Source organism: Rhyacophila brunnea, unplaced genomic scaffold (genome assembly GCF_057557595.1).
Source record: "Rhyacophila brunnea isolate RB1 unplaced genomic scaffold, BYU_Rbru_1.0 scaffold_8, whole genome shotgun sequence".
NCBI lineage: Eukaryota > Metazoa > Arthropoda > Insecta > Trichoptera > Rhyacophilidae > Rhyacophila > Rhyacophila brunnea.
The window spans coordinates 24,691,272-24,714,544 of record NW_028233350.1 but is presented as its reverse complement, the minus strand read 5'-3'; positions in this window follow the sequence as shown (position 1 = coordinate 24,714,544).

Sequence of the window (23,273 nt, the reverse complement as noted above, 5' to 3'; positions counted from 1 at the left end):
CTCATGGTCCGTTAGCTTTAGTTCTTGGGTGAGTTGGATCTTATGAAGTTTTTTATGCAAAATTCGCCATAAAGAACCGTACGAGAGGCCAAGTTGCTGCAATTTTCTTTGAATCGACATTTCTAGCTTTTTGGCCACACTTTCGCATATAGCGACAATATTTTAAGACTTTCAACTGACGACATGTCAAAAAATACGCGTGAAATATTATTTAACAGGTATTACAATTTAAGGTTTAACACAATTAATAGGTAACAATGATAGGACCATGAAATTCATATATCACAACTACGCATCTGATTGTTTTCAAATACCATCGATAATAGCAACCATATTTTGTGATAACAATATTAATCATATACATAGGGATTTTTCCAAATTTTAGTTGTCCACGATTGATAGTTAAAATTCTTATAACCTTGTAAAAGTGTTAAAATCATATATTTTTAATTAATAATATTACATTCTTATATCTCGTGTTCTAGGATAAAAATATAATTTAATTGTAATTTTGTTATACCTGATTCATAGCGAATATTCGTTGCTCAAAATTAACCAGCGTTAAATGGCTGAAAATAAATCACTGACCTCATTGAATTAAGGCGGAATCACACTACTCGTGTAGGTACCTACTTGACACTTAACAGATGTATTAATAATAAAATTGTACATTCGTAATTCTAGCCCTACAAGTGCACAAGTGAGTAATTGTTAGCATTTATTCGCAAAATTAATTTATGTTCTGGTTTTGAAATTTTACTGACCGTTTAAACATATTTTACTGACAATCAGCGGGAAAACAGTATTAAGAAGTATTTATACTACTGAAAGGATTCCTTAAAATTTATTTTACAAAATAGGTAACTAAAAACCATAATTTATAGAAATAATGAAATTAAAGATTAGCCAGCTGAAACTGATACAAAACATCTATAATTGATTTTAAAGGACAGTCCATAATATATTTCAATTTAAAGAAAGACTTTTTCAGAGAGAATATATTTTATTGTTAACCCTTAAAAATAACATGTTAAGGCATTTTTACTAGTAATTACTAACAAAAGGACACAGCCTGAAGAGCTAAGAAGGGAGGGGTGCAGGGCTGGACTCGGGTTTTTGTCTTAATGTAATTCGGACGATCGATCGGAACTCTATCGCCCATTAATCTTTCCAAGTAAAGCAAGTTACAGCGACCATTAGCCAACTATCTTGTGCCGTCTGTTGTGTGGCAAATATCTACGAGGATACAACTTATCTGATCCAGTCAATCGTATACAACGAATGATTCTTGCTCTAACAATACAGTATGGCGTGATAAAGATTTGTGTTAGGTCGAAGTTTCTATCATGAACACATTTTAATTGTGACCTCGTTAATGTTAGACTCTCCGATGGCATTTATTTTTAATAAATCATTCTGTTTAATTGGATTTTCATTAAGGCTAAGCTCTGGGTAATCGTAGCATTTTGAAGGCACCGCTTGTGTATCAAACATCTAATTAATAAATAATTACAAGATAAAAAGAACTTTTTAAATACCACGTTTTTAAATTTTCTGTTGAATCATATAAACTTGACAATTCTATGTATTAATAAAAACTTTTTATTGTACTTGATAGAAATACTGAATAAATACGAGTATTATAGAATACAGAAATGTCATTTTGACATTTCATATTGATTTCCAAAGTAACGCACGTATATATTAATAATTTAATTGCTAGGCCCCCCTTAGCACCAATAATAGTGTTTTACTTTTTACGAATTTTTTTTCCGAAATAACTTTCCATACAAAACAGAATTAACTGAAAATGAATTCAAGTCTGCTTAAAGATGGCTAAAAGTATTAAAAGAATCTATTGTCATTATGTTCTGATATATTCTAAAAGTTTCAAATGTCTAGCTAGTCGGGAAGTTAGTTAAAAATCGATTGCAAGATTTGTACTGGACAAACAAGAAAAAAAATGTACTGGACAAACAAGAATACGAGCTAATAAAAACGTGGTAAAAACACATGATTCTTTTGTAAAATATCTATTTCCAAAAATAGTAGGTAATTATATATTTTTCGAATCATCGTCTGATTTTCATTTTTTTAGAAATTTGATGCTAAAGCAGGTTACCAGCAAGCATCGGTTATCAACCTACTATAAAAGAGGGATGTATAAAATATGATTTTTTTCTGAGAATACAAATGAGGTGTCTGGAAACAAAGGCGGAAGTTTTTAAAAATCGATAGAAACAAAAACGGCATTATTCTGGTGGTAGCTGGTGAACAATTCCATTTTTGTTTTTATCAATTTTTAAAAACTGCCGTTTTTGTTTCCAAACACCTCAAATATTCAGCGATAATATTATACTAAAATTAATTATTGTTAACGAAATTAAACGAATGGGAGAGTTCAAAATATGACGTAAATTAGACAGGGGGTAAACTATTTTGTACTTTGTTACGAAGTTTGTTGTTTCGGTGGGGGGAGGAGTCAAAAATAACTTAAATCGTCTGACATCATGTATGGACGACCCCTAATAAAAATATTATTAAAAATATTTTAGTTGTATCAATCCAAATCTATGGCGAAAATAAATCATAACTAAATATTAACACAGTATGTCGTATCTACCTCCTTCATACTTAGATTATAATATAGTTTATTATTTTTTGTTTATTAATTCAACTGATAATCTCTCAGCATACGAAACCCGCCATTATTTTTACATTTCTCTTACATAAAGACACGCAAATTATTTTGTTTTTTATTAAGAATATTACTTAGTGTTGTTTTTATGTTATCCTTGACCTAAAAAATCGCTTGCTATTTTTATGAAAAAAGTATGTTCTATTTTACGAGTTTTTTATAATATTTATAAATTTACTATAAGTTTTAAAAAAAATACTCATTATCAATCAAAGTAAATATATTTTATTACAGAAATGGTTATATTTTTCTTATATTTGAAAATTTTAGGTCTCGGCCTGCAGAGATAAGATATATTATATTCCATGAAATAATTCAGAAAATAAGTTTTATTGTTCATTAAAATATAGAGTAGGATAATATTAGCATGAATTAAGTAAGTACTACCTATTTAGTTTTTTTATTACAACAGCAAAATAGGCCAGAAATTAATAATTCCTAAGTAATTGTTAATCTACATAAGAAACATATAAATTCTATGCTACATCAACACAGTATATTTCAATCCTTTTTTTAGATGTATAACGGTACAACTCATAATATACCTACGTACCGTATATTCCTTGCGGATGAGCGTATAAATTATAGTGTATGTAACATCTTCCATTAAAAAAGGTCATATTCTATTTAAAAGTAAATGTAAAAGAATGGGTACGTATATGATACGGCTATTATAGTATTATTTCCTTAGTCACTGTAACTGCAGGGTAAACGCTCAAGGGACGAAACAAAATTATCTCATGGCGTACATCGGAAAATACCAATTTCGGTATTTGCCGAGAGTGAGAATAAATGACCCTGCCGGAAATAGAGCATTGTTAGAAAAAAAGAAGCGCGAAATTAAGCTCATTCGGCGAAGCGCTGATAACGTCCATTTATTTTGTTTGCCCGCTAACTCCGGAAGTCTATTATCCTTTATTTATTTCTTATTTACGTTACAAGGTTTCGGGAAAGGATGGCAAACTAAATGTGGGCAGACTTTTGATCTGGTAACCCCCTAATCAGGTTTAGTTATCTGTACGAGCGCTCAATAGTTAAATAACTTATAAACTGGAACAATAATTTAAACATTCGCCGTTTATTTTTTTTATAATTCAGCTTCACCAAAAAGTGATACCATTGTTTTTTCAACTTCTTTCAGTTATGAATTACTTATTATTTACAAAAAGTACTTAACTTTTTTATATGCACAGACGTTCAATATGACGTGTATATCATCACCATCATCAGCTGAGGTCGATCCACTGTTGGATGACGGCCTCCCCTAGCTCCCTCCACATGTCTCGGCTCCTAGTTCTTTGCTGCCATGTACAAAATGTGTTAATATGTTTTTATAATTTTATGACCTAAACTGAAGAACACAAAGCACACCAACAGTCCTCAAATATTGAATGCGCGTTGTATATTACCCGGGAATATTTTTTGACGTATGTTAAAGATTATCAAACATTATCTTTATAAAAGATTATCATTAATAAGACACACAAAAAAAAAAAATATTTTAAAAGCCACAGACGCTCTAATCCATGCTCAAAAACTTAAATGGAAATGGGTGGGTCATGTAGCGCGACTACAAGATGAGAGATGGACATAAATAATTATTTCATGGAACGGCCCAAAAGGGAAACGCTATAGAGGAAGACCCCATGCGAGATGGCAAGACGACATCATAAAAACAGCGGGCCCAAATTGGCTACAAATAGCCAAAAACCAGTCCAGTGGGACTCTTTGGAGGAGGCCTTCACCCGAAGAGGGGTTCTTACAAACCAAACAAACTAATTACATATCACTGTCTAATTTATAAACATTATCTAATAGTATTATATACAAAATAAAAAAAATCTTAATATATATATATATATATATTCATAGGTTATATATTATATATTCATTAGATATAGTCAATTAACTATCATTTACTTTTGTTTGTAAGAAATAAAAAGGCTTTTTTATTTATTTATTTTATTAAAGATTATCCCATAGTTCTCCATACACGAGATACGAAGTCTGTTATACCAAACACGGTAGGGTAAGCCATTAATTTTGTGATCTCTGGGACACCACCTACAAACAGTATGGAAATGCAGTGTAAAGCGTGTTTTTGTCATTGGTGATTATACTTAGTAATGATGCTGCTCTCGTGGTGCAGTGAGTAAGGCGCTGGCCTTTCATCCGTAGCTCCGGGTTCGATGCCGGTGAGGACACAATATATTTATATGATTTACTCAAAGCCTGGGTGTTTGTGATTCTTTCACTTATATTACTAAATGTACATTACTACTGTTAAACTACACTACTTTCATTAGACCTCTAGGCGTGTTGCAGTGTTAAAAAGAAGGAAGGAGGAAAGGAAAAGTAGGCATGATCCCAAACAGTAAGGAACATGAAATTCAAGATATTTTTGGAGATACCTATACAAATTTAGAGCTTTTAATATATAACGTTATGATTATTTTAATTATATTTATTCTTATATTAACTTCTTGCTATTTACTATGAAAATTATATAGTTTAATATCACTCTTTTAAGTAAATTTTCTAAAACACACCCGTTTCGAATTTGAATTTTTTACCAAGAATATTTTTGTGGCATGAATCTAAAGGCTGCAACTTTTCACCCTATCCCCAAGGAAATAAAGTCTTCGGTCTTCGTATCGCTCACAGAAGTAGCCCCCGGCGATAAGTTTATCGCATTTAAATATATTTTGTACGTACCGCGATTTTTTATATTGCAATTTACATACTTGTCGAATATTTTATACTTATCCATTTTTTTACGAAACTCAATTTTATTATACTATCCTAACCTATCGTTAGTTTCTTCTAACTGTTTTCTATGAATATATTACCTCTAAAGTAGCAGTTAATTATATATTTTAATTCTTTTGTTTGAATAACAAACAGTGAATAGATATTAAATGCTGAACAGTAAAGATTTTCAAGAATATTAGATTTATATTGCGATTTCTATTAAACTCTATTACGATCATCAAACTAGTAAAATAATTACAAAATAAAAAGAACTTTTTATACACCACGTTTTTAAATTTTCTGTTGAATCATATAAACTTGACAATTCTATGTATTAATAATTTAGGACAAATGATGCAATAAAATGGTCAACGAATCATTTTTTTGCTATTTTGCAACAAACAAACAAACAAACAAACAAACAAACAAACAAACAAACAAACAAACAAACAAACAAACAAACAAACAAACAAATATAGAATACTGAAATGTCATTTTGATTTCCATAGTAACGCACGGATATATTAATAATTTAGTTGCTAGGACCACCCCCTTAGCAACCAATAATAGTGAATTGGATTACGGATTTCTTCCGAAATAACTTTTCATACAAAACAGAATTAATTGAAAATGAATTCAATTCTACTTAAAGATGGCTAAAAATATTAAAAGAATGCATTGGCATCGTGTTCTGATATTTTCTAAAAGTTTCAAATGCCTAGCTAGTCGGGAAGTTAGTTAAAAATCGATAGCAAGATTTATACTGGATAAACAACCACCGGACAAACAAGAATACGAGCTTAAAAAAAGTGGTAAATAGTATTATTTGAATGTACACGTAGTAAAACATCGCTTCAACGTTCTATATTTTGAATATGAAAAAGATTCTTTTAAATGAATATTGCATACAAATATAAATCACTATGTTATGTTTAGTATCCTATTAGTGATATAAAATACTTCATACTTATTTATGTATGGTTAAAAAAAACAACGGAACCTAAGATAACTTTAAGGGGGGACATGCTCGTCGAAGGTCAAAATTGAGTTTTTATTGTATTTTCAAACCATGATCCTGGACACTCCTTAAACGTTGTAGATAATCTATTTATATAATTTTGAAGCCTTATTATCCTACATAGTTATTTTAAACATTTTATGACTGCATAAAGTATTTTTGTTACATAAAATAGTATTTTTTTAAACCTTTTGCTCTAATGTTTTAGAATATAGTCATATTTCGGTACATAACTGTGCAGTGGTGTTAAGATTTTTTACATTTATTAATTTTTAAACGCATTTATAAAACCATTAGTATAATTTATTATGAGATAATTTTTGTAAAATATTCACGATAAAAAATTATATTGATAATCTCTGTGACCCCAAATTTGACAAGAATTGGCATTTTATTATTCAAAAAATCGGCAAGATTAACACATTTTAAGATAATTCTAAAGATATTTATTATAAGCTATGTCTTTGACCATTCAAGTGTGATAAAGATCTTAGGAATAATGATTGCTTTATAATAATTATTGACCTAAAAATAAGGTAGTGTTTTTTTTTTAAATACGCCATTTCTTTTGTCATTCCCCAGTGGTTAAGCTACAACATACGGCCGTAGCCATAAATTGACAAACTATAATTGAAGTAGGGAGTAAAATTATATTAACGCGCGTGTTTGAACATGTACCGTTTAAAAAAAAATAAAAAAAAATTCGGTTAGGTACAGGTAAAAACTCAATTTTGACCTACGACGAGCACGTGGGCCGTTAATTATTATATTTTTGTATCTATTATATTTTCGTAGTGTATTAAGATAATATCTAATAGTCTATCATAATATTAATTCACCTGGTGTTTACGTAATGAATCTCCGTTATAATGCTTTTGATAATTTGAGTTACAGCCGTTTCAGGTTATAAAGCTTTTATTTAGTTTTTTGTTTTTTAATAACGACATATCTGACATAAATGGTGCATACTTTAATTTGTCAGTCAAACAAATTTGATTTCATTGAACTAATACTACAATATTATGTAGATAGTGTTTGTTAGTTTTTTTTTTAATTCAATTAAACCTTGCTCAATCCAAGCCACAGTATAGAATAGTCAAAAATTATTTGTGTATCTATAAAATATTTAAAACTATTCTATTAAATCATCCATAATACTAGATATTTTAGAGATAGAAAATTCTTTTTTTACTGATTATGATTTGGTATAAGCAAGGCTTAATTAATTTAAAAAAACTAACCAACACCATCAGCTGTAAATACGTATTCTTAATTTAATTAAATCAAATAAGTATTTCCATAGCATACCTTAACTGTTATGATTTAGTTTAGGCAGGATTTAATTGAATTTAAAAAACTAACCAGCACTATCTGCAAATTGTATTATTAGTTTAATAAAAACAAATAAGTTGGACTGAAAAATTTTAGTGTGCGCTATATAAGTCGAATCTTAGCAGCTTACTTCCACCCCTCATCATGATGATAAACTTATCCCCAATTTGATCCAAAATAAAAATGATCATTCTATAACACACGTATCGCCCAAAATACCTGTCAACAGACATTACTTAAACATCGTAGAATCGTCAAAAACGTTGTAGGTATTAAAACCATTGTGATATAACAATTATCAAAAATACAATTTTTATTTATCCATGTCTACATTTTAACTGTGTTTTTATCTTTAAGATTAACCTTTAATACTCATTGTCTATGATCTATTTACGTTTAGTGAAGCAGTTATGCAAACATACGAGTAGCGTCGTTCCACTGCGAAACGAGCCTGCAGCAGTCATTCTGGAACAATTCAAACGCTTTTATTTTTCAATTTTGGTTCCCCATAGGACCTAAATGAGATAGTCTGCCAAGCAGAAGGGGTATATTCGTATACTCGTATACGAGCCCTGAGTTTGAATAGTAACATATTGGAAGGATTAATTCACCAAGGACCTTAAATGACAGTCAATGTATACTGTAGATAGAAATGTCAATCTTTTAAATATAAATTATTAATATGTTCTCACTTATTACAATAAATGAAATAAATCAATTTTTGAGCTGAAATCGTCTTCATTTTTTTAAATATGTGAATATATTATTATCAGAACAATGCTGATTGCAAATCCAGTACATTTTTGTTTCTCAAAGTCACTTAATTTTTTCAAAAATATCATTTTTTAATTTATAAAATGAGTTATATTTCAGATAACAGCAGAATTTACTAATTAGCATGCAATGACTCTGATTGGGTCTACGCTGGTAACACTCTGCGAGTCTTCATTTACAGTTTATTTGGATGCCCTCCGATTGGCATACGTCAAGGTAAACTCATTAGCAAAAAATCCGTCCATCAGAGAAACCAAAGTTAAAGTGGTCAAGTAAAGTAATCGAAAGCCTTTCTTATGCAGCAAGCGTCTTTTCAATCTGTGTGCGCCTTCTTATTTCTGCTTCGCATCCGCCCTTTCCGCTGATGGTCAATCCCAGATATACAAACTCGTCGACTGTTTCGAGGTTTCGGAGTGTACTTGGTGTTGGTAGAAGGTTGGCCCGATCAACAACCATTAACTTGGTCTTATTCCTATTAATAAGGAGGCCGTATTTGCGACTCTCTTCCTCTACCCGGTGTAGCAGCTCTGTGAGTTCTTTTCCATCAGCAGCGATTAATGTGGTATCATCTGCGAATCTTAAGTTGTTTATTTTCTGGCCACCAATTATCGTTATTCCGCCATGCCAATGATCTAGGGCTCTTCGCATTATATGCTTTCGATATATATTGAATAACTGGGGAGATAAAACACATCCCTGACGAACTCCCTTCTCGGTTCGGAAACTCTCAGAAAATGCACTTTTTACTCTTACTTTTGTGTGGTTATTGTTATATAAGTTTTTGATAATACAGGTAAGGTGATGTAACTGCCATTTCTAGAAGTACCTTCCACATACGGTTTCATCTTACGCAGTTGAATGCCTTCAGATAGTCAATAAAGCATAACATCATAGGGGTATTAAACTCTCTGCATTTTTCAATTAGTTGTCTGATGTTCAGAATTTGTTCTCGAGTTCCCTTGCCCATAACAAAACCTGCTTCAGACGTCTGCAGTCAATCATCCAGAGACTGAAGATAAAGGAACGGCTCTCGACGATATGTCTGAGAAGAATTCTGCAGTTTTTGGACATATTGTCAGGCGCGGACCGGACAACCTGGAAAGACTGGTAGTTTTGGGTAGCCTCCAAGGAAGGCAAAGCAGAGGAAGAGCGTCTGCGCGATGGAGCGACCAAGTGAAAGAGCTGACTGGGGGCACCATCTATTCTGCCCTGAGAGAAGCGAAAGATCGAGAAGGATGGAAAGTCTTGGTCGCTCAAAGGATGGCGAAATTTAAATGTGGTCACGATCCTCGGCCATGAGTGCACGACCAAGAAGAAGAGTCTTGTCTTTATCATTTTATAATTTAGACCATCCCTATACCTAGTTTTGGATTAGGTTTATTTGCAACGTGACAAACTCTAACATTTCATAAATTCAAACGTTAATTTATATACCTATATTTACAGTATAAACTATAAGTATATCACAGTATAAACATGTTGCGTCATAAAGCAATCTTTATATTTAGCAAATACTAAGTTGAAAGCTTATTTTATAAATGATCGTGAATTACAATTTTAAAATACAAGTAAAAGCTGAATATCTTGAAAAGATATTCAGTATTTTATAATTGATAAGGAACGTTATAAAAGATGGTGGTCAAAATTAGATTAGCGTAATTGGAATAAATTTTTGACGTTATTAATTATCGCATCGATAACATAATTAGTAAAGTAAGTCATATATAATCATTTTTTTTCTCATTGTTATGTATCTAAAGTATTTGAAATATGATGTATGTAAAAAATATTAATATTTTTAACTATCAATTATAATTATTTTTTAATTATTTCGGGGAAGGACCGAGAAGTTCTACGTAGTATCAAAACCAGGAAACTACAATACCTCGGCCACATTATGAGAGGACAAAAATACAACATTCCCCAACTTGTCATTCAAGGAAAGATCAATGGAAAGCGTAGCAGAGGACGGCGCCGCATTTCGTGGCTTAAAAACCTCCGTGATTGGTACGAGTGCAGCTCCACCGAACTGTTACGGGTAGCAGACGACAAAGATAAGATCGCCTTGATGGTGGTCGACCTCCGCTAGGGGATGGCACAATAAGAATAAGATAATTATTTTCGGTTGGTCAAATCGATTATTTAATCAACTTACTATTTATTTCAAACTGAAATAGTTTGATCTAATTTGAAGTAGCTGGTTGAAAAATATCGCACTTGTAAATAAAACCCAACCTGATGTTAATTAAAATTGCTTATATAGTAGAATTGGTTAAACTAATTTTGAATCAAAAAAATAATTAATTCGCAAAATTGTTCTTCTAAACTTTAACCACTTGTTGGGACTATTAATAATATAGATTTATAATAATAATGTTTTAACAGGACAAGAAAGATTAAAGTGAATCTTGTGAAACTTTTGCACTTGAACTTGAAAGAAGAGCATTAAGTTGTGCGGTCGAGAGACAACCGCTGAAAGCGATCCGAAAAATAAAAGCTTTCAAAGTCTCGTAACGAGTTTTATTATGGCGCTAATGTGGCCACATGTCGTGAGCTTTTCAAACTACTTTCACGACTGCACTACTCTAGTCCTATTTCAGTAAAATAATAGACTCATTCAGCTGCAAATTGAGAACTTGACGGGAAACTTTTGAGAGTAAACTTTTGTTTATGAGACGCTTGAGATTTTTTATCGACCTTCTTGAAGACGTGAGCTTTACACAGTTACATATACATTGAACTTTACGCGTTAATATACTGTCATATAAAGTCTAACTCCCCGTAACTAAATTATGTGAACTTTTAGGCTAGACAAAAAAGACTTTAGAATGTATTAAGAACCATAATATTGTTGATTATGATATAATAATGATATACATAATAATACTCGTACATTGAATATTATACAACATTTTGAATTTTACTGAACAAAAAATGAGAAAGCGTTTTCTATTTTAATATACTTTATTTAAATATATGATTCCAAAAGCAATTCAGTAAAATTAAAATTTTATAATATCTGATATATGGAATAAAATTGTTTTTAATAAAACTCTTTTTATGCTCTGAATATACAACAAATTGGAGCCATAGTCTAACTGAAATATATATAATATTTATATTATTTAAGTTTTTTTCGTAAAATAATATTTTTATAGATGGCCAATAAAATGCAATAATCAGTTATTAATCTTTCAACAGAAAACAAGCATTTATCTCTTATCAGATATATCTTATGTTGTGATAATTTTTTTCGTTAATATTCACAATATAACAAATGCTACATATTATATTATTTTAAGTTATATACCTAACTATTTTTCTTATGTTAATGAATCTATTTAATTTATACGTTTAGTATTCATTTTATATCAGTTATTTTAATATATTAGGGTTCTCTTTCTGAGACGAACCATTAACTTTAGACAAAAGACATTTCAAATGAATAAAATCAGTTCCAGTAATTTTCTTTTAAAATACTTTTTTCCCCTCAAGGTCGTTCCACAATAACACAAAAATTTCATTCACATTTCATTCACACGAAACTCATAGAGTATCTAGAATATCCTAATAACTTTTTGTTTGTATGTGTTATAGTTTGACATATGCTTACAGTGCAGTCCGAGCATATTGAGGATATAAAAAGTATTAAATAGTACAAATTTACAATTAATTTATATTAGATTAACAGAAAGGTATAAAGAAGTATGTTGTGGTGGTTAATTAAAATATTTTTTGTTACAGAACAAAGTCACATCCAATAATGTTGACAAAGACATTGTCGAACTGTCACCTGGTATTTTTTCCAGTTTATAATATTCATGTATGTAAGCATTTCTATTTCTTAAAAGTGGTACCTACATTGAGAAAGATAAATTTTATGTCATCCCTAATTCACACATACTTTAATAATACCATCCATTATACGAAATATAGTGATTATAGAAAAAATACAAATTAAGAAAAAAATATATAAAATTGAAAAAGTTTTCTTTGAATAAATTAATTATTGCCATGTTCCGCCTTATTTTGGGATTAAAAGGAATTGGGAAAAAGATTTCTAAATACGTTGAAATACAGCAAATTGTGCCTTTGGAACGGAATAATGAGAAATGAAATGTTTTTTTTCTTCAGTTGAACGTAAAACTATCGATACATTCTGTTTAACCCACTGTTTTGTCAATATTTGAAATATAAAATATCATAAATTAATATAAACGAAAACATAAACCAGTGGAATACCAAAAAAATATTTGTGGTGTAAATATTTTAATTTATTAATCTAATGAAAACTACTTTTAAGTAAGTTTCAAAAATTTAAAATACAAATTAATATTTTGTTACTGTATAATATAGGTAGACCTATGGCAAAGGGTGGACGTAGGCTGTTAAAATCCTACATAAATAGTGCACACTAAATTCTGTCATTCATACGTATTTGTTTTCATTGACCCAAGACTACAATTTACAGATGGTGCTGATTAGTTTCTAAAATTCAATTAAACCCTGTGAAAACCTAGCCAAAATAGATAATAGTCAAAAAATATTCGTCCATCTACAAAATATTTAAAATTTATTGAATGAATTTATTTAATTTTATAATATAATTATATTTTGGATATTTTACAGATAGTACTAATATTTTTTTACTATTGTGGTTTGCTATAGGCAAGACTTAATGAATTTCAAAAAAAAACTAACCAACGTCATGTAATATGCATTTTTAATTCAATGAAAACAAATAAGTATTTATGAAAAAGTGTGCACTATTTTGTCGGATCGCTCATAGCATACCAAAATTGTTATGGTTTGGTTAGGCAGGGTTTAATTAATTTTTTAAATCTAATCAACACCATTTGTAAATAATTGTAGTCTTGGTTCAATAAAAACAAAGACTAATGACTGAAAAAAATTATGTACACTATTTATGTTGGATCTTAACAGCCTACCTCCACCCTTCGCCACTGAGGTACGCATACTTGAATACAAAATATTGATTTTCAAAAATTAGAAATATGATTAAATCTTTTGTCTACCGGTTAACGGTGTACATTTTAATTTCTTATGTACATATAACTTTACAATACTGCTTGATAAAGACATTCTCAAAAGAGTATGTATACCTACCAATAGTTTTAAAATAAAAGATAACCGTTTATAAGATTTGGTTTAAAATCTTTCTTAAATATACGGCGGTCATAATAATATTATATTGTATTTCCCGTGAGCTTATAATGTCGTGGGTCTCAGGTTCAAATCCTGGGTCTGGAAAATACACACAGGTATTGTTTTTCAACTTATGTTTGCAGTCAGAGTATTGGACCTAATAAGTTGAGCAACTGGCTAACATTCATAACTCGTAAAAACAAAAATGAGTTAATACAACTTTATGGAGGCCTACAATATGATCTCATTAGGATCTGAAATGGTCAAAAGAAAAAAAAGTCGCATTCTAGCTTAGAATTAATTATTGACAGTGAATAATACGTTAACGTAATCGATTGACATGGTAAACATATTCTTTAGAATTTCTTATTAGAAATTAGAAGCAAGTGAATCGATTGTTTGGGGCCTTATTGTTGAGAAAACTCAGAAGATTTTTGTTCTTCATATGAGGCTGTATGGACACTACTCTTGCTATTATCGAATAGACTTTTTCTTGGGCATGCTTACATTTAAAAATTCTTTACTTGGCTTCGTTACATATTTTTTTCCGACTTATGCATGGTGTACATGAGAACTTACTTGTGTTGATTTGTATAGTCTTGAATTTATTTGAGAAATTAATGGTATCTATAGATTTTGTTTCAATGACCCCAGATCTAACCTGCCATTAGAAATAGCTATTGGTAAGACAAATTGTTATATTCAACCAATATTTCTCTTCGAATATTGATAGATATATTATAGTATTTGCATGAAAGTGAATTTAGCTGTTTTGTAAACACTTATATGAGGATATTAACTTTGTGTACTTCCTTGTATATCTGTATCCAATGGATCGTATGTCCAAAGAGACCACTTTCGAAAAAAAGATCTTCCATCCGCTTGGTTTCTATGGACTTCCGGCTTTTTAGTTTTAGGAATTTCAAATTGCTGTAATTATTAGTTTCAAAGATTGTGTTAACTCTGAAAGATATGATATTTACTGTGAGTATAAAATTTATACCTAAAACATTGTAGGTAGCTCTATCAAGTTTGTATATTGAACGTTACAATTATTTCGTTACATCATTGTTTTCATTGCATTCTTTATATATTGCATGTCATAAGTTGTAAATGTGTTAAACTTGTAATTTTTATTTTTCAATCATGTACATAATATATTGTTTATAATATGTAATACTTATAACATTTTACGGCGTTTTACTGTTACTCCGTTTTGTATGGAATGCTACGCTAAATATGAGAATAATCCAAAGTAAAATAGTTGTTGTCAACTTCACAATAGATGATTTGAAAATGTTAGTTAGGTCCAAAAAATCACAAACAAAATGAAAATTGCGAACGTATCCAAATGCGAAAAATCAAAGCGGCGTACTTGAGAATTTTATTGCACGTTTCGCAACGAGTCTACAGCGAAGTTTTGTAATTGGTAACCCTGCTGGCCCCCATGAGGGAACAAATGCGATCAAATTAATTAAACTTCTCTATAATTTCGTTACAAAGTGAAATAAAAGAAGCAATATTCAAAATGGTGTTGTTCCACCCCGTCGGCGGCGACCTTAAGGCATTTTCATGACTCGGAATGTATGAGCAGCAACCGCTCCGCCGCGCCATTCCGTTCGTATAAAACAAATAAATAAAACAACAAAATAATAATATATTATATAAAAAATAATATTTTCTGGACCGTTAGCAGATTTAATGTCATTGATATAAATTATCATACCAAAAATAATATTTTACTTCCCAATAAGAATTGTCAAAATTCCTACGGAGTACTAATAATGTCCCCAGTATTGTCAACTGTGGTATCTAGTAGGTATTATTTTAATTTCGCTTAAAATGTAAAATAGTAAGTTTTAATATAATTTAATGCAACATGTCGTGAAAATATTATAATTTTGTAGACCGAGAATCTACAATATTTTTTTTTCTAAATACAACTTTTTAAATTGTGGGTAAGTAAACTATAAATATGGCGGTATACCAGATCCATTTATTTGATCCATCATTTGATACTTAATTTTGTGAGAGTACTTATTGTTCCAAATATAATAGTAATATGCCTTATTTCTTAAATTTTTAGGGTTAACTATCAAATTGGTCACTCGGAAAAATCTTTCGAATGGTTAATGACCACCCCTCGTAAGTTGTATTGTAAGAAGATAAAGACGTTAATCTTTTTTAATCTTTCCTTCCGTAAAATATCATAGAATAATGTTGTTTGGTCAATACGCCATAACATACAATACGGAAAAAGAACATTATAATATAAAAAAACATTAAGTTATTAAAAAGTATTCAGAGACGAAATAGAAGATGTGAAAACAATAGATTCAAAAACAGAATTTTAATAATTCTAAGAACAAAATTTCATGTGCCAAACACCTTCAAAGATTAAATAATATAATATATACTTAATCTTAATGTCACTATTAAATAGAATAATTGCATGACAGACAGCGATATGAAATTTGACATTCATTTTGCAATAGGGTATTTTGAAGACAGCAAAATTACGTATGATATCGGTGAGAATATGAAAATGAAACTTGTGTATAATAAAGTGTAATAAGGATTGTAAAAATTAACCCACAAATAAGGAGAATTTTTTTTCTTCCTGAATTTATTGTTCATTTTTTTCCGGTCAGTAAAAATGTATGTTTTGAGGGCTGGACTTTTTATAAACTTGTTTTGATTGGAACAACTTTTGCAATTTTAAGAATGGGAACCGACCTCCTCCGAGGAGAAAGTTTCGACTACGTTTTCAAATTGTAAAGTAAATAAAAACTTTGATAAGTTGGATGAAAAGCCTCGGCCTATCAAATAACTAAGCATATACTTACTGGCTTAAAGCAAAACCATACTTTATACAAGTTTATTTTTTACAGCAAAACTTTCGCCCAGTAAAGAAGTTCTAAGACCTGCTTAGCAGGTACATGCATAACCTATAGCCCAATGAACTTCAGAGGACCAAACTCCATGTGTAAGTTATTCCCTCAGATGATACAAATATTATAAAGCTTTGCTATTCTATACTACACTATCCGCTGAAAACATATACACCTACTGCTTACGTTTTCATATTATTTCTCCTGAAATCGGCTTTCTATCTTTTTTGTGCCATGTATAATACACCCACGGTAGCCGCGCGGCATAAGCGTTGGACTATAAAGCCGTGGGTTCCAGGTTCGAATCCTGGGTCTGGCAAGTACACATATTGTTTTTCAATTTGTGTGTGTCAGGGTATGGACCTAATAGGTTGAGCAAGTGGCTGACATCCATTTCTCGTAAAAAACAAAATCTGTCAATACAAACCTCCACTCTGTGGAGGCCCATATGATCCTATCAGGATCGGACATGGTAGAGAGAGAGAGAGTATAATACATTGCATCGTCCATTATACCATACGAGATATTGATATATTTTACGTCCTCTATAAAAATATTCATTATTAAGTATGAACTTTAAATTGTATGATTAAAAGTCACAAGAAGACGCTTCACGTGGTTTTGATATATTTTCTGGTGCTATGTGGTGAAAGCTAAGCGTGTCACTATGTCTTTTCCCATCTTTCGCTTCTTTTACTCACTATCACTGAAATAAGCCATGTTACCAAGTCAATCGGTAGCGATCGCAAACAATAATTTACTTACGACTGCTCTACATTTATGTCGATATTGATGTAATTTGAGGTTATAGTTTATGTATCGTAATCGCAATAAGATTAGGTGGGGCCAAAATTTCGTATAAATATTAATTTTATATATTGTACATAATATTTCCTTTTAACGAAATGGGTTTTCAAACTCATTGATTATGGGTAATTACCAAAGCGTGCTTAAGATGGAACCTTTTGTTGATGTTGTAGCGAGTTTCAATTCATCATATTAAGTGTAATTTTTTATATGCAGCAAACAATACGAGCCTTTTTGATTCTTCAGATTGTTTTAATGAAAAATTGTGGACCACGAAGGAGTTCACCATATATTTCATTAAATCAGCAACTATGCAGCACGCCTGCAAGTAATGCTCTCTCGAGTTCATGATCAATGGATACAAAATTAAGAAAGTGAAAGAGTTCATATAAAATGTATTTGAAAACACTTATTACTCCTCAAAATGATATCGGTCAAGAAGTTAGCAGTAGAATTACACTAGCAAACAAATTCTGCTACGGCTTATAGAGACACTTTAGATGAAGACTCCTCTCAAAGAAAAAAAAATGTCTACAAAACATTCATCAGTCTCGTCTTCACATATCGAGTGGCATGCTGAACACTATTAAAAATATGAAGATGCTGGATATCTTTGAAAGAAAGATATTGAGAAAGGTCTTGTAAGACTTGTGCGACGAAGATAGTTAATGTTAATGTAGATGAATGTATAACTACGAACTGCGTGCATTGTACAATGATCATTTCATCGTCGCATGTCTGAAAGTCCATTGGGCAGGTCATTTCCCAAGACCCACATTTGGTTGCATTATTAATGATGATGGTATATTTTCATAGATTACATGGTTTTATCCAATGTGCAAGTAATTCATGTTGAGTAAAATATAAAACGTTTTAATGCTATTCCTATACTGAATAAAAATAATTCGAACAAACCGAGCAAACCGGCTAAGACCAACTTTAACATTTTGATTGCCTTAGCGGTTGTATTTATAAGTCAAAAGCAAAATAACGGAAATATAATTGCCACGATAAAAGTTGCAGGCGAGAACTTTACTCTTGCTAGGGGTGCTCTTTTCAATTTTGAAACCATTGTACTATCGATAACTTACAACTTTTAACAAAAAAATATCAACGTCATCTTTCTATTGTGAAATTGTTTCTGCTATAAACTATATACAAATTATCAAAAATGTTATCTCACAATATGTCAAAGTAAAATAACAAATTCTCACTTTATGACATCGCATTTGGTACATATTTTTCTGCTATCTGTAACAGTCAGTAAGTATATCACAAGTAAAAATCATTCCCAGAAAATAACATCCATTAAATACAATAATTCAATAACTGTATCATGGTATCCTACAGGTATATTGTTATCTTCATTGTTTTACGCAACGGTATGACAAGGCTCATTCTTAATGATGCATGAAATAAAATGGTTGAGTATACATATCAGTATCATTTTTTAATATTTCGTTTCTCAGGCACTCAAGCTTTGCAGTAAGTAAGCTTTTTTATTATTTTTCTTTTTTTTCAACATATTATATTTTATTGTATTGGAATATTTTATTAGTACAGTACCCACTGTATATATGTTTTACTGTTTACAGTATTGTTATTTTTGTATGTATCTCTCATTCATATCTGAAAAAATATAAATAACTGTCATTCTAATGTACACGTGCCCAGCGCTCGAAATGGAATAGTTTACGAACCGGAGCGCTCGACAAATTTTCTAAAGATATTTACATAGTCATCAAATCGTATGTGTATTTTATAAAAATAAGTGTGTCAGATTTTCTATTCTATGGCCTATCTAGCTCAGACGGTCAACATATTTTTTCCACGAGACGGAGCGATAATTTTACAAATTTCACTAGCCGGGCTGGTGCTCCGGTGCGTTCCGTTCCATTTCGAGCCCTGCACGTGCCGCTTGTCCGCTTATAAATAATAAATAAATAAATGTCTTTTATTTAATTTTATTCTAGATTATGACTTAACGTTTGTAGTATTTATAAAATAAACTAAGGGTCAACGCGAAGGGTCAGCTACACGATGGTAAAGCCAAGTAGAAGACATTGCGATCTTCTCAATACCTTATATGTAGACGACATAGCGTAGGGATAGTTGGAGAGACATAAAATGGATATTTAAAATCGATCTTCAACAGTGTGAAACATAGTCAATAGTTAAAACATTCATAGAAGAATTAGATATTTTATTTAAACTTTGTCTGCATATACATTGGTTTAGCCTACAGGTCTATGAAGTCACTGGTTCAATAATGATAATGATGATATTTGGAGACCTCATGTATTCAATTCTGGGTAGCCGGCCCGCTTTCACATTGAGATACAGCTTGAAAAGAGGGTGAGGCGTGTAAAATACATCGTTTACTAACAATAGATTAAAGCCCAAATATGTATGCCCATATAATTGATATGGCAAGAAGCACTTTTGACAAAATGAAACATCTCTTCTTACAGGATGTCTACAAAATCAAAACCTGGACTTACAATAAAAATATTAGATGCTTACGAGATGTGGCTGTATCTCCATATTATGAAAATATCTTGAACTGATCACACTATTAATGCGGAGGTTTTAAGACCAGTCAATATGACAAGAGAACTACCAAGCAAAAAACACTGCATACTTGGATCAGATTTTTCACAATGAGAAATATGATTTACTCCAAATCATAATACCATGAAAGGTAGAAAACAGTAGAAGCGTAATTCCAGCTAGAGCATAATAGAAAAGTGTACGCAAGTTCGTCGCCAACCTTCGATAGAAGACGGCACCAAATGACTGGTAACCGCTAACTTTTCATGATAACTAACTATCAATGATAAACTGATTTACTGAATAAAAAGTGACCTTCATTAACGGCACTCAAATCTAACGGGTGAACACCTATGTTTATCGCAGAAAACAGATGTCAGTCGACGGTGGTAGGTATATATGAAAAGATTGCTCGTCCAACCAAATTGGCATGAAGCGTATTTGGGCATCTGAATAGTATCTTCAAATGTGACCTACCACTGTGTCTTAAGCGTAAAGTGTTTAACCAATGTGTGCTACCAGTGCTCACGTATGCATGCAAAAAATGGATCCTTAATGTAAGAGAAATCCAAAAATTACGAGTAGCACAATTTGGCATGAATAGGTGCATGTTAGGCATAACGCGAAATGGCCACAAAATAAACTAATAGATAAAGAGGTAAACAAGCGTGCACGATGTGATAGACGCCGCTAAATATATTAAATGGCAATGAGCTAATGTACAACGTCTGGATAAATGCTCGCCCTGGATAAAAAAAGTGCCCTAAGCCCACTGGATAGACAAATAATAGAGATCAAGAAGAATAATTGTAGGAGTTAGGAGAGACCTTTACCCAGCAGTGGATCGATCCTAACTGATATATGAAGTATTTATTATGGAATATGTGAATATATGCCTTTATTTCCAAAAGACCATAATAAAAATATGCATTATTATTAATATCATTACGTGAGTTGCATGTTGGCAACCCTAGCAGGCGCGCGAAGGATGCGCGGAACAATATCTGATACGACGCGACTTCTCCCAGGGGACTCCCGGCAAATAGCTTTTAAGATTCAGACGAATTGGATAAAACCAATTTCATAGTCTGTATTAAATGAATAGAGGAGAGGCTGGGAGAGGGGGCACGACCCGCGACTGCGATCGGAGGCTTAAACATCAGGTGGAGGTACGCCAGGAACATGGACATTTCGCAAATGAAATGCTGGGCGCTTGCTTTCTTGGGCCTGCCGCGCATTGAATCTCTGCAATAAAAAAGAATAATATTTAAATTTATTTTTTTACTTATTTCAATATTGACCAAACTTATATCTATAGACCTTGTTTATATAAAACAGATATGTCCAGCGCGCCAATCGCGATCAATCAGTCAATCGCAGGATGGTTTTTGGTAGATTGCACCATAGCCGCTTAGGAATAGAATCATGAAAATTTTAAAAGCATGCACGTTCAGTTATGTTATAATAATATAATATGATTTCATTAAAATTTTTAAAAACTATTCCAGTCGTGAGCAAATGCGGCTCTTCGTTGGGTTAAGTGCGGCTCCCAATATATCTTGATAAAAGTATAGGTATTTTCATTCCCCATTATTTTGTGTTTTCTTTCTCATTTTTTATTTTTTTATACTTGTTGTTAAATTTGAATTTGTGTATTTAATACTACGTGAGAACGTGACTATAGTGTGGTTCTTTATATATATACGAAAATCCAGAATGTGGCTCTCGTTGACCTTATGTCCTTGACCAGCTTTTGTGAAAGTTGCATTCAAATTAACCATAAGAAAGCCCACGTCACCTCGTCGTATCACTTGGTTCGTATTGAATTACTAACTGCATGCCGCAGGAGCAAGAGAAAAAAAATGTGAATCTGTGAATTTTAAACCAATGCATAGTTTAATTTACTTTTTGTACAGTGGAATAGTTTTGCAATGACAACACATGAAATGAGTGCTCAAAATAAGACCAAAAATTATCATTTTCACGACGAATGGGAAGTTCAGTATTAATTTGCAATGGTAAAAGACCTGTGTTGTTTAATTATCAACGCCGTATTATAAGGCGTTTACAATATAGGGAGAAACTGTTCATAAGTGTATTTTTTAACTATATATCTGTCAGCTAAATGCAGAACTATTTTAACTCACATTTGAAATACTTTAGAAGGGAGTCCTTTGAAACAACCTACTTAAATTATTTATTATCTGTATAGATAGATCAATGTATACATCATATTTTAGTAGAACTATTGTCAATAATAATGATGCATAAATGTGTCTATATAAATAGTAAATCACTTAAATAGGATGTTGCAAAGAACACTTCTGTAAAATATTTAAAATGTGTAATACAAGTCTTGTATTCATTTAATTCTCCGATTCTTGATTATACGTCTATGTTTTGAAAAGTAAGAATTCTATTTTTCTACAGTTAACTGGTAAATATCAAATTAGTCATTCGGGTTTTTAATGAAAGGCTGGTTTTTCCGATGTGTGCCAAGCCTTGTCTCATCCGTGTACTACCCTTATTGTGTTCTTTCAGTTCATTTTATTTTCGCCGCGCGCTACCAGCTACATGATAATTTAAGGTTCATCCTGCCGCCATATTTGGCAAGATTACGATTCCGGCAATTGAATTTGAATTCCTTCTTCGTCCCACCCGCTTGCTGAAACAATGAAACACATAATGAAATATTCAACGCGGTGTTTGTGTTATTGGATCATAAGCTTTCAAGTATTCATATCATTAGTATCCAACGAATTTTCTTATATCAATCATCTGCTCTGTAATATTTTTGAATATGTTTACTCTAAAAATTCATATTTTCCAATCAGCCAGGATTATCTTATCAAAATTCAATGCATCCTTTATTTGCTGTAAAATCCGCCTTAATCATATTTTCTTTTTTGATACTGTTTTCTGTACATCATAATAACAATACCTAATTTATTTTTTCAGAAAAACTCAAACGACAATCTGTTTTATTTCTCTAAGAAATAGTCTACCCTCTTTATACAACTAACCTTAAATCTCTACATTGTGATTAATAAATATATCTCCAAAATATTGTACCAAAAAATGCACATACTTCTGCAAATTCAATAAGTGAAATGACAGAATAATAAGACTCTTTTTACAATAAGTAACGCCCGCGATAGACGCCGGGTGACTTATCCGCTTTTGAAGTTGTGGATTTTGGTTTTCAATTTCGGATCTGGCAAACGTACATAATGTATGTTTTGACATATGATAGTAAGTATTAGCACATAATGAAGAAGTGACTAGC